This window comes from Camellia sinensis, chromosome 3 (genome assembly GCF_055761805.1).
Source record: "Camellia sinensis isolate YWXY chromosome 3, ASM5576180v1, whole genome shotgun sequence".
In the NCBI taxonomy this organism is placed as follows: Eukaryota; Viridiplantae; Streptophyta; class Magnoliopsida; order Ericales; family Theaceae; genus Camellia; species Camellia sinensis.
The window spans coordinates 28,864,833-28,875,528 of record NC_138963.1 but is presented as its reverse complement, the minus strand read 5'-3'; the positions used below and the strand labels follow the sequence as shown (position 1 = coordinate 28,875,528).

The window sequence follows — 10,696 nt, the reverse complement described above, 5'->3', positions numbered from 1 at the left end:
CCTACCCAAATCAAACCTACATTAGGTAGTGGTAATTTTAAAAGTTAATTACTCCTTCATTTCGTCTCAAAATAATAGTCTCTTTTAGAAAATTGAACTTATTTTAATAGTACAATTATTGTATTTTAAAAAAAATTGATTTTCTAAAATTATCTTCTGATAGTACTTTTTTTTTTTTTTGTGTGGAGAATATCAATTGTTATAATGGTACTTTTTTGTATTGTTAATGACTTCAAAAGGACAAAATAAAAAATTTATATTATTTTAGTTCTTAATTTTTGAAAAAAGATTAATATTTTAGAATAATAAAAAATGAAATAAGAGGCTAATATTTTGAAACGAGAGAGTACTTTGTTAGGTTTTGTTCCATTTTGTTTCAATGATTTTTTGTTTTTTTACCGTGTAGTTTGGTGAGCAACTCCCACACCAATACACGAACAAGGATATTCTGTATTTTGTTTAATCACCTTGTATTCTAGCGATACTCTTTTGCTTTTAAAAGTAAATTTTCTGGCATCCAAGGCTCTCGAAGTATAAATATAGCTAGCTAATAGAGGATGACTCGAAATGTTTAGTGTGTTGGATCTCCATTTTGTGATAAGGTGAGGTAAAATGTTTAAAATGCTTTAACGCTGTGTTAGGATAATAAATTGAGCAGGGATTTTAAAAAAAAAAAGAAAGGAAGAGACTATAGAAATTGAGAAAAAAAAAAAAATCATATTTCATTCATAACTTTTTTTTTTTTAAATTCTTATTCAAATTGATAATTCAAACACAATCTAAGAGGTGGTTTGAGATGTCCTAAATAAGTACATTTTTTGACTTTTTATAAAAAGATATGTAGAAAAGTAGAGAGGAGATGTTTGCACATGTTAGTATTAGGGTTGCAACTCGGACGGGTTCAGTCGGAATGGGAGAATGTTCAAGTCCAGCTCAAGTTGTGTTGAGGCCTGTTCAGGCTCGCTTAGGCCCGAATTGTTCAATATGATTTAATAATCTAAATTACTTTAGGGTAAATTATAATTTGACCCCTTGTAGTTTGCTTAAAAAGCACGGAGCCTCCCTGTAGTTTCATTTGTAACACTTAAACTCCTATACTTCATACCAGAGTGCAATTTCTGACTGACGTAACAGAAATTTTAAAAAGTCATAAATGCCCTTAGATATTTTATAAGAACATGTCCAGAGAAAAAATTAAAATATAGGGCGAGATGGAATTGTGCTCGTGTCACCATGCACACTGGCAAACAAGGAAATCTCACCCCTCTCTCTCTCTCTCTTAATACCTTCTCCCCTAGGGAGGTATTTTAAAGTATTCCTTGCACAAAACATTGTAACTGTAATGTCGACACAATTACATTTTAAGAGAAGCCATATGCTCTATGAGCATCAACTCCAAGTTTGAGCATGGAAAAAAACCTTATTACCAGTTGGAAACATTTTTCCTCACAAAATGTTTGCAGGCCTTCATTTATCAAGTCTGTTACAGTTTTTTCGCTATGTTATGTCACATGGGGGAAGTAGAGATAGCAGAGCCCAAAACACCACCTCTAAATGGCCATATAACTTCGAGCTGAAATAGTCATATTATTTACTTTTATACACTGCAATGATGTACTGTTATGCCCTGTTCTAATTACAAATATTCCCACAAATTTCGACTCACAACTATAACGGAAGAATTCTAAATAACGATAAGTTTTCATTGCGGCTAAAATTACACCAATTTTTCGAACAAACGAACTAACTGGAAAGAAAGTGAGCAAAAATTAAATGGAATATCCAATAGAAGTAGACTTTTATAGAGCTAAAATAGACATAACATTTACGGATAGGAACATATGAGAAGTGTTTGTAGGGTTGTTTATGTTTGAGAAAGTGTAAATCACCACTGGAATAGTACTCCATCACTACGCAAGAGAAATGAGAGGCTTCAAACTCGGTGTAGAGCGTCTTCAAAATCTTCTTCTCCATCTCCGCCCTCTAAATCTTCTTCTTCACGGCCAAAACCTCTCTGTCCACCACTTTCATGATATAGAAGCCACCGCCACCCCTGAGGAGGTAGCAAAGGAAAACCCTCCCGATGTCGCCGCTCCCGATTTGGAGTATAAGGCCAAAGTCCCTAAAACCAAGTCCCACTTTCCCCCGGAACGTCAACAATCGTATGGCCTGCCACGATGAGTCCGACGATCGGTGTGGCTTCAGCGACAGAGTCTCCAGCGACTTCGATCTCGGTTCTAGATTTTCAAAGGACAATCGGCTGAAACTAACACAACTGTCACTACTACTCATCGAGCTCTGGCTTGAATTTAGGGTTTGAACAAGTTCTCAAAAATGTCAAGAATGGTTGGAAACAGTTGGATTTGAACTTTTTTTCGACACATTTTTGGATATGAAGTAGGGATTACGACAATAGAGAACGAGTGAACAGTAACTCAATGGAGAGAGAGAGAGAGAGAGAGAGAGAGAGAATAAGTGCCCCTTATTGTGGATTCATATTTTTTTTTGTTCTTTATTTAAGAAGATCTGTGTATATATATATAGGGTATTTTGGTCATTTCCCATATATTTTAGGTGGGAAAAATTGCTCCACTCACCATTCATAGTCGTGTAATACACGCTCTGTTTAAACAAATAGTTCCGTCAGAAATTGCACTTTGGCATGAAGTATAGGAGTTTAAATGTTACAAATGAAACTATAGGGGGGCTCTGTGTTTTTTAGGCAAATTACAGGGGGTTAAATTATAATTTACCCATTACTTTAATATCATATAATGGCTAATAATTTATATATATATTTAATATTTTTATATATCTATATATGTATAATTCGGGTTTCAAGTTGCTCCGATTATTTGACGTCTTTGCCCAACCTTACCCAAATTTAATTCAGCCTTTAGAATTTTTGCTCAAACCCGTACCGAATTTGAAAATATCTTATCCAACTTCTAAAAAAATTCGGGCTAAGTTCGGGTTGAGTCCGCTCAAGTTACACCCCTAGTTAGTATAGAGATGTAAATTTAGTTAAAAGTTTAAACAAAATGATTTTTGGAATGTTTTGTTGTGTTTATGATCTTGAATTTGTATTAAAAAACAAATAGAAGAAAAAGACAAGGGAAAAAAAAATATAATTGGCCCTTGTGTATGATATTTATATTTCAATCTTTCTCCTTCTAATTTCTTTCGCAGAAAAAATATTATTAGAAAAAATATTTAGAAACTTATTTTAGAATTTTTTTTTCTCTAAAATACTAAAAATTAGTTTTGTGAAAAAAAAAACTTACTATTTTTATATAGTTTTATCTTGTAAGAAGGATGAAATAATTTTAAAAAAATTGAAAAATATATTTGTGATATTAATTTTTGTCAAATTATTTTTTATTTAAAAAAAACCAAAAAAATCCGACCTGCCGGATTCGAACCAGCGACCTAAGGATTTTCTGCTTGGATTACCCACTACAGTCCTCCGCTCTACCAACTGAGCTAAGGTCGGCTTTATGCAAATTGCTATGACATATAGTTATATACTAATATTTTTATAGGCTCTTTGGTTTCATAAAATTGATCCATTTTTGAAGTGCAAATCAAATTAAATGTTGCCATATCTACTTGCAGACTATAACTTCGTTTGGGAAGTGGGTTGACTTTTTATTTTTTGACTATTTTAGCCTAGGACTAAAAAGTCTGGTTTGGGAAGAGTTTTTGACTTTTTTGTAATAGAAAGAATGTAATGATTGTGGCTATTTTAGTCAAAAAAAAGCCCCTAAACCAACTTCCCAAACCGAGCTTAAAACAATTAAATTTTCACGCTAAAAAATTATGACATCAAGTTTAAGTTAGTTATAATTGAATTAGTTATGCGATTTAAACCTTTCTATTTTCAGTAATTAAGATCTTCCAATTCTAATTTCGAAGCATCATCAATACGCTTTTAGACTAATCTCGATATAAGATATTCAACGTACATGTCATCTTTTTTAAAATCGTCACTTATGTGTCTATTTGAGAGACAATGCATTGGGTTGCTCTCACCTCCAAATATGGAATTGGCCACCCTATGAACCATGAGAAAGGCCCACTATTTGTTCTCTAATTGGTAATTCAAGGGTCATTACTATAGCAAGTCTTTAATTAAAAAAAGCTTAGAAAGGCTTTTTTATTATATATATATATATTTTTTTTTTATTTTTTTAAAAAAAGACAAAGAAAAAGAAAAGGTTTCTGTTGTATCAAAAATACTTTTTCCCACTTAATATGGTTTTGTTTTTGAAATTAATTATTATTATTTATTTATATTTTTTGGTAGAATTATTTCTCACCTTTAATATTGTCCAAATTATATATATAAAAAAAGAAATAGACTAGAAGAATAATTTGGAGGTATACCAACAAGCATCCTTTCTCTGCTTGCCTAGGCTTTTATGTGGGCCTGCCTTATAATCATGGATGACATGGGTCATTCCATACATTAAGACAAATGGATGTAATTGGGCCCATTGTTGACATGACATGGCATAAATTGGGGACAATGTTGCTATGTCCCACCATCATAAATGTTATGCAGTGTGACAAATGGTGTCTTGAAAAAGTAAGCATTAGCAAAGAGGTTGATGATATGAAATTTGATAAATCACAATTTAATAGTGAGCATTTTCAAAATAGTTGTAATTATCAAATATTAGAATAAAATAAATTTGTTCAATTATTTGACAAGTGAGTTGACATTATCTTTCAATGTAATTGTTTTTTCTATTGAAATTTATTGCTTTAATTGAGATCTAAATTAATTAACTTCAATAGAAAAATTAATCACATATAATAATTATATCGACTCACTTATTAAGTGAATCGCTAAACTTTAATCTAAGTGAGAAAAACTCTTGTATGCCAATGGTTTTTCATGAGAATTGACAAATTGACTTCTTTTGTATTTGAAGGGTGGGAGTAAGATCACATAGCAGTGAGCTTGTGTTTGAACAATAGGTGAATAAAATGAGATTTGTACTAGAACTCATATTCTCAGTATAAAAAAAATAAACAAATAAAAAATTTGTTCTATGTTCGTCCTAACATGGGTTGTTTATGAAAATTCAGTAATTGACTTCTTTTTTCATGTTGGTATTTGAATAGAAGGAATAAGATAAAAAAAATCTGCAACATGCAACAGTGAAATTCAAATCCAAACATTACGTGATTAGTCCACCAAATCAACCTTTATAATTGAATGGAATTGTGGTAAGATGATTTGCCATACTAGATGATACCATTTCATCATTATATCCTCACAAAATTCCAAAATGAAAAAAGAAAAAAAAAGGGGTATGAAAGAGAAATAAGAGTTGGACTTGTGCTTTAGCCACATATCTAATTATTGTTTGGAAACAATTCCATTTTTGTCATTATATTTGAAGTTTCAAAAGCTCCCCCCACCAAAGATCCCATTTGTTTCACCTGAGGCATGGAGTTTAAAAAATATATATGTATGAGTCATTTTCTGACTATACTGCCAAATAGATACTGAGCTGGAGAATACCGACAGAATAGATCAAACCCGAACGACCTGTCACAGAAAGAAGAGATTCCAGCGGTGGTTCGTCCATTCAGGGGTACTCCGACGATCAAGTCAATTATCTCTCAAAGATAGCAAAAATGCTTAACTCCTTATTCAGAATACAAAAAGCATACCTTAGACCCACGAGGGTGCTTTACTTTTATAACCAACACTGACCTGATCCCTGTAGAAGCTTAGCTTCAATGGATTCTGGCTCAATGCCTATCCAGGACTTTCAAATAGATAAAGATAAACTCCCAAAGAGTTTTATCCTTATCCAGGCTAAAGTCCTCCCTCATTCTAGGACTCTTGTAACTTATCCGCTCATCTTGGATTCCAGTATCTCCGCAGATAACCTCGGCCTAGCTGAGATTACCTTGGCGTCAAGTCAAAAACACGTGGCACCTCGGCTGGCACTTCGGTGCCACCTCGGTTGGCACTTCGGTGCCACTTCGGCCACGTGTTACAATCCAAAAAATTTGTCTCCACAACTACACCCTAGGTTCTATTACCTCGGTATCCTGAGGTGATGGAACCTATATCATTTGAACCCATAGCACGTCGGCTAAACTTGCTCTATCATTTGTTACCGAGGTCATCATTTGTCGACTCCATATGACCAAGACCTGTAATCTGTTTTCACCAATACTTTAGAACCAGTTAACCAAGTTTGTTCAAGTTATTTAGTTGAGATCATTCCCTAGCCGAGGTCTTTGCTTCATTAAATCAAGGACTCCAAGAGTTTCATCACGTGTATGAGCTGTCACGCACGGTATTTCAACCGTTTTTGCTACGCGTCCCTTTCCCACTGAACTGTACCTGACACGCGCCATCAAGTCACGTCACATTTGAGTGCCCCGCCTGACAGGCACGTCGTCCAAGGCTCATTCAATACCATTTTGCCGCCTTCTCCGTGTTTTGACAAAAAACCCTTTCCCTCTTTCTGTCTTTTCACTTTACATCTTTGATTTTGCACAAATTTTCTCTCTCTAATCCTCTTTCTCCCAAACCGCCATTATCGTCTTCTCAAAGCTCTCCGCAACTACTCCGTTTGTCTCCTCTGGCGAAACACTCACCGTCTTGTTACTCATACCACCTGCGTTCAACTCCGGCCTCACATTCTCTGGTAAGCCGCTGCTTCCCCTTTAATCAATCTGTGTTTTCTTTCAAATTTATGCTATGTTTGTATATGGCCATTGCAAATCTGTTCATGCTCTTTATTTTCCATCTTTTTTCATGATTCTGATTTTGTATAATCGTGTTTGCTTACATACACACACACATACACACATGTTGTCATACACTTTGACGTTCTTGTTAGCTTGTCACTGTTCTTGTTCTTGTGCACATTTGTATTTCATGCAATGTTCTTGAACCCCTTCTGTTTTTCTTAAGTCTGAATCTCTATTCTTCTCTGTTTTCTTGCTGTTTTTCCAGATTCGTGCCTTTAATCCTCCTGTTTTAGTAACTCTAGGATTAGGATTTGCTTTAGAACTCCAAACTCTAGGAAAAATTGAAACAAATTCCATTCAGATCCTAAAAAACCCTTGCCCCAGCATATGTTTAGGTTTTGCCGAGGTCCTTAAAATCTTAACAAACCACTTCCTTTTGCAATCGGACACTTTTTCCCCTTAAGCCAACGTCGTGGGTATGTGGAGGTGGAAGGTAGACACCCCAATTAAGCTAGAATACTTCAGGCAGAAGTTCTCCATCCCTGCCGATGTCCACCTCAGGCTGGCTGGGGAGGAGGACTCCATCATGCCTAAGGACGACTCCGTGCCCTTTCTAGTCGTAGCCTTCGTAGAATGTGGACTTAGACTTCCTCTCGATATTCTCTTCTGAGAAGTCCTACACTACTACAAATTGAACCCAATGCAGCTTGCCATTAACTCCTACCGAGTTATCAATGGTATAATTGCCTTAGCTAAAAGAGAGAATGCTAAGGTTACCTTTGCCGACATCCAGTACTGTTATACCATGTGCGGCCTTAAGTCAGAAAAAGACTGTATTTACTACCTTAAGCCGAGGTCAACAGAATGCAAAATCATTGCCGACCTTCCTGATTCCAACAAGGGCGCCGGGGATGATTATTTCATCGTCTCGGGCAACTGGGAGTTCCTTCCAAATGACGATCTCCACCTTTACCCTCTAAGTCGTACACTGTTCAGAGAGGGAGATGGTAAGAGCTAAATGTTAATTTTTTTTGCTTTCAAGTCTTTTTTCTTGGATATTTTTGTATGTTCTAACGTCTGTTTGGTTTTGTTTTGCAGTTCTTTCTCAGCCCCCAAGGACTTCCGCAAAAACTTCTTTCTCAGTAAAGATTTGAAGAAGTTGTTGGACCTGCCTATTAATCAGCGCAAGGCTTCTTTGTTGCTCGACTTTATCCCGACGTACAAATCTGTACTTCCCGACTTCCTAAGAAAAAAGAAAAACATGTCTCCTCCATCAGCAACAACTCCTCAAGCCGAATCATCAAGGCTTGACTAAGGATCAACATCTGGTCCTGTGGAACAACCATCAACCTCTGCTCCACAACTAATCCCACCTTCCCAACGCCAAGGCCGACGTCGAGCTCCACTGTAAGCTCCAGAAGTAGGACTCGAAGCTGAAGACGCCGAAGTGCTGAAGCGTCATCTTTCGACCCAACAAATCCACCAACAGCTCTTCCAGCAATCGATTTTGGTACAAGGGTCACAGTCGCCGCCTTAGCTAACGAGATGGGTCGTAAGAAGGCCGTTGCTGACGATTTTCTGGCCGACATCCCAACATTATTACCGTTCAATCTTCACCATCCCAGTCTCAACCAAAGCCAAAGCTAAAGAGGCTGAAGAAAGTCCAACCCAAGGCAATGGTGACTCAGATTGACACTGAGGACACCTTGCCAATTTCAAAACTGGTCGAGAGCGAGAAGACCTCATCCACCGCCGAGAAGAGGCCCGCCGAGGCCGAGCCCTCCAACTCTACCAGGTCAAAGAGGCCAAGGTCGGGGTCTGCCACAACCTCGGGGTCCCTAAAATCGGATACCCCCTGGGCCCCTCCAATTACAATCGAGGACAAGCTAGTTAGACCCAGCGACAGCGCGACTAACATCGAAGTCGGTGTTGCCCTCTCGACTGCCTTACTCCTCCCAAAAGACCTCGAACGCAACGCTGAGGTCAGCAAAAATGAAAACTTCGCTCTGATGTTGCAGCATTCCGTTCAAGTAAGCCCCTAACACTTGGTATTTTTCATCCTCTGCTTTTCCATACTTAGAGAGAATTTTACTAACTTTTGTTTTGTCCATTTCTTCTAGGCAATCCAGCACGCCTACTCCTTCACGATGCAGGCTTTCAAAGAAGGAGTTGGTCAATAAAACCAAGGAGGCTGCTAATTTGTTGAAGACCGTCAATAGAGTCGAGGCCAAGATGAAGACTTTGATGGATCAGGCCAAGGCGACGAGGCTGAGGAAAGGGCTGGCGCTGCTGAGGCCATTGCTAAGGTGCACGAAGCTGAGAAAAAAGAGGCTGAGGCAAAGACTACAGAAGCCCAAGTCGAGCTTATTGCTGTCTTGGCCATAAAGGACGCCGAGATAAAAGCGGCCGACGAGAAGGCATACACCGAGGGGGCAACCGGCGTCTGTGAGGACTATAAAAAGCAAGTGAAACAGACATGCAACAAGGGTTTCACCCTTGATTGGATGGCTACTTTAAAAGAGTTGGCTGTCTCCGAGGATTCTTCTCTCAAGAATGCTAGCAACCTTGTCCTGCCATTCCCTCCCTCTCTAAGCCAGTTCGAGGATGAAGTTGAGTCCGGAGATCAGGTTGAGGCCGAGAAGAACGAAGAAGCTACTGGGGCCAAGTCCCCGACTCTGAATGGGCAAGTCTTAGACTTGACTCAGGATGAGGTCCAAAAGACCACTTCTGAGGCTGAGGTCCAAGTCGACAAATTTGCCCAGCTGTCTGCCGAGGCTAACACAACGCCAACTGCCGAGGCAGGGCAGACTGTGGAAAATACATAATCTTTTGGTTTTTCCTTCTTTTAATACTTGCTCTCCTTTGGACAGCTGTAAATCTCTTTTGCTTTGAACAATGTTAATTTTGTATTTGGCCGACGTGCCACTTTTGTAATCTGAACAAGTAGTCTCTTTGTAGGTCGAAGTGCCTTTTTTCCCTTTGAATGCAAGTCTTCTTTTTTGACCAGGTGTTTGAATGCTTGTTCTTTCTTTACTGTCTTGCATGCTTCCATACTTAGAATATTTTGCATGCCTTCAAGGTACACCTTAACTGTGCAATCTTTTCGGGGTGAAATACCTCAGATATATCCACTGACTTGTTCATCTTGGCCTTGTTTTAACACTTGAAAACATTTTGTAGAAATATTTTCACAAGTATTTATCTTGGTACTTCACTTTTAGTTAACAAGACTTCTGTCTTCCATGGTAATCTTGGCAAGTACGTAGATACTTCTTTCAACATTACCTCGGCTTAACTTCAACTTGTAAATTTTCTTTAAAATTTCAACAAATGTTAAACCAACTTTCTTTGAACATAACCTTGGTTTAACTTTAACTTGTAAATTTTCCTTTAAAATTTTAACAAGTGTTAAACCAATTTCCTTTCAACATGACCCTGGCTTAATCTTCAACTTGTAAATTTTCTTTAAAATTTCAACAAGTGTTGAACCATCTTTAGCATGTAAATTTCAACTTCCAAGCATTATTCTCCAATTTCTGCCTCCTAATGTGAACTTAAGTTTCACTTATGTTCACATTAAGTATATAACTATGATCTTGGTGCCGATGTTAGATTCAAATAGAGACTGGCCGAGGTTATCAACCTTGGTTTTTTTGTTAATCTAACTGACATGTACTTAATAAAGTTTTAATTCTGTCGACACAACAAATCTACGTTAATTCAACTTAGTTCAACTTGATTATATGCAAGTATAATTCAGCTTTGTCATATAATAAGTCTAATTCACTCATCATGTTTCAATCAGAAACATCGCTGACTTAGTTCAACTCTATTATATGCAAGTATAATTTAATTCTGCTATATAGTAAGTCTTAGTCATTCGTCATGTTTCAATTAGAAACATCGTTGACTTAGTTCAACTCTATTATATGCAAGTATAATTCAGTTTTGTCATATAATAAGTCTAAGTCAT

General features: G+C 37.1%; 1 non-coding gene across 1 annotated transcript; it reads right to left on the bottom strand.

Annotated features, from left to right (window-relative positions):
* Positions 1 to 3,401: 3,401 nt before the first annotated feature.
* TRNAY-GUA (transfer RNA tyrosine (anticodon GUA)) lies at positions 3,402 to 3,493 on the bottom strand. The gene is given in 2 exon segments: positions 3,402 to 3,437; positions 3,457 to 3,493. It is a non-coding gene; the product is annotated as a tRNA-Tyr (tRNA).
* Positions 3,494 to 10,696: the final 7,203 nt, after the last annotated feature.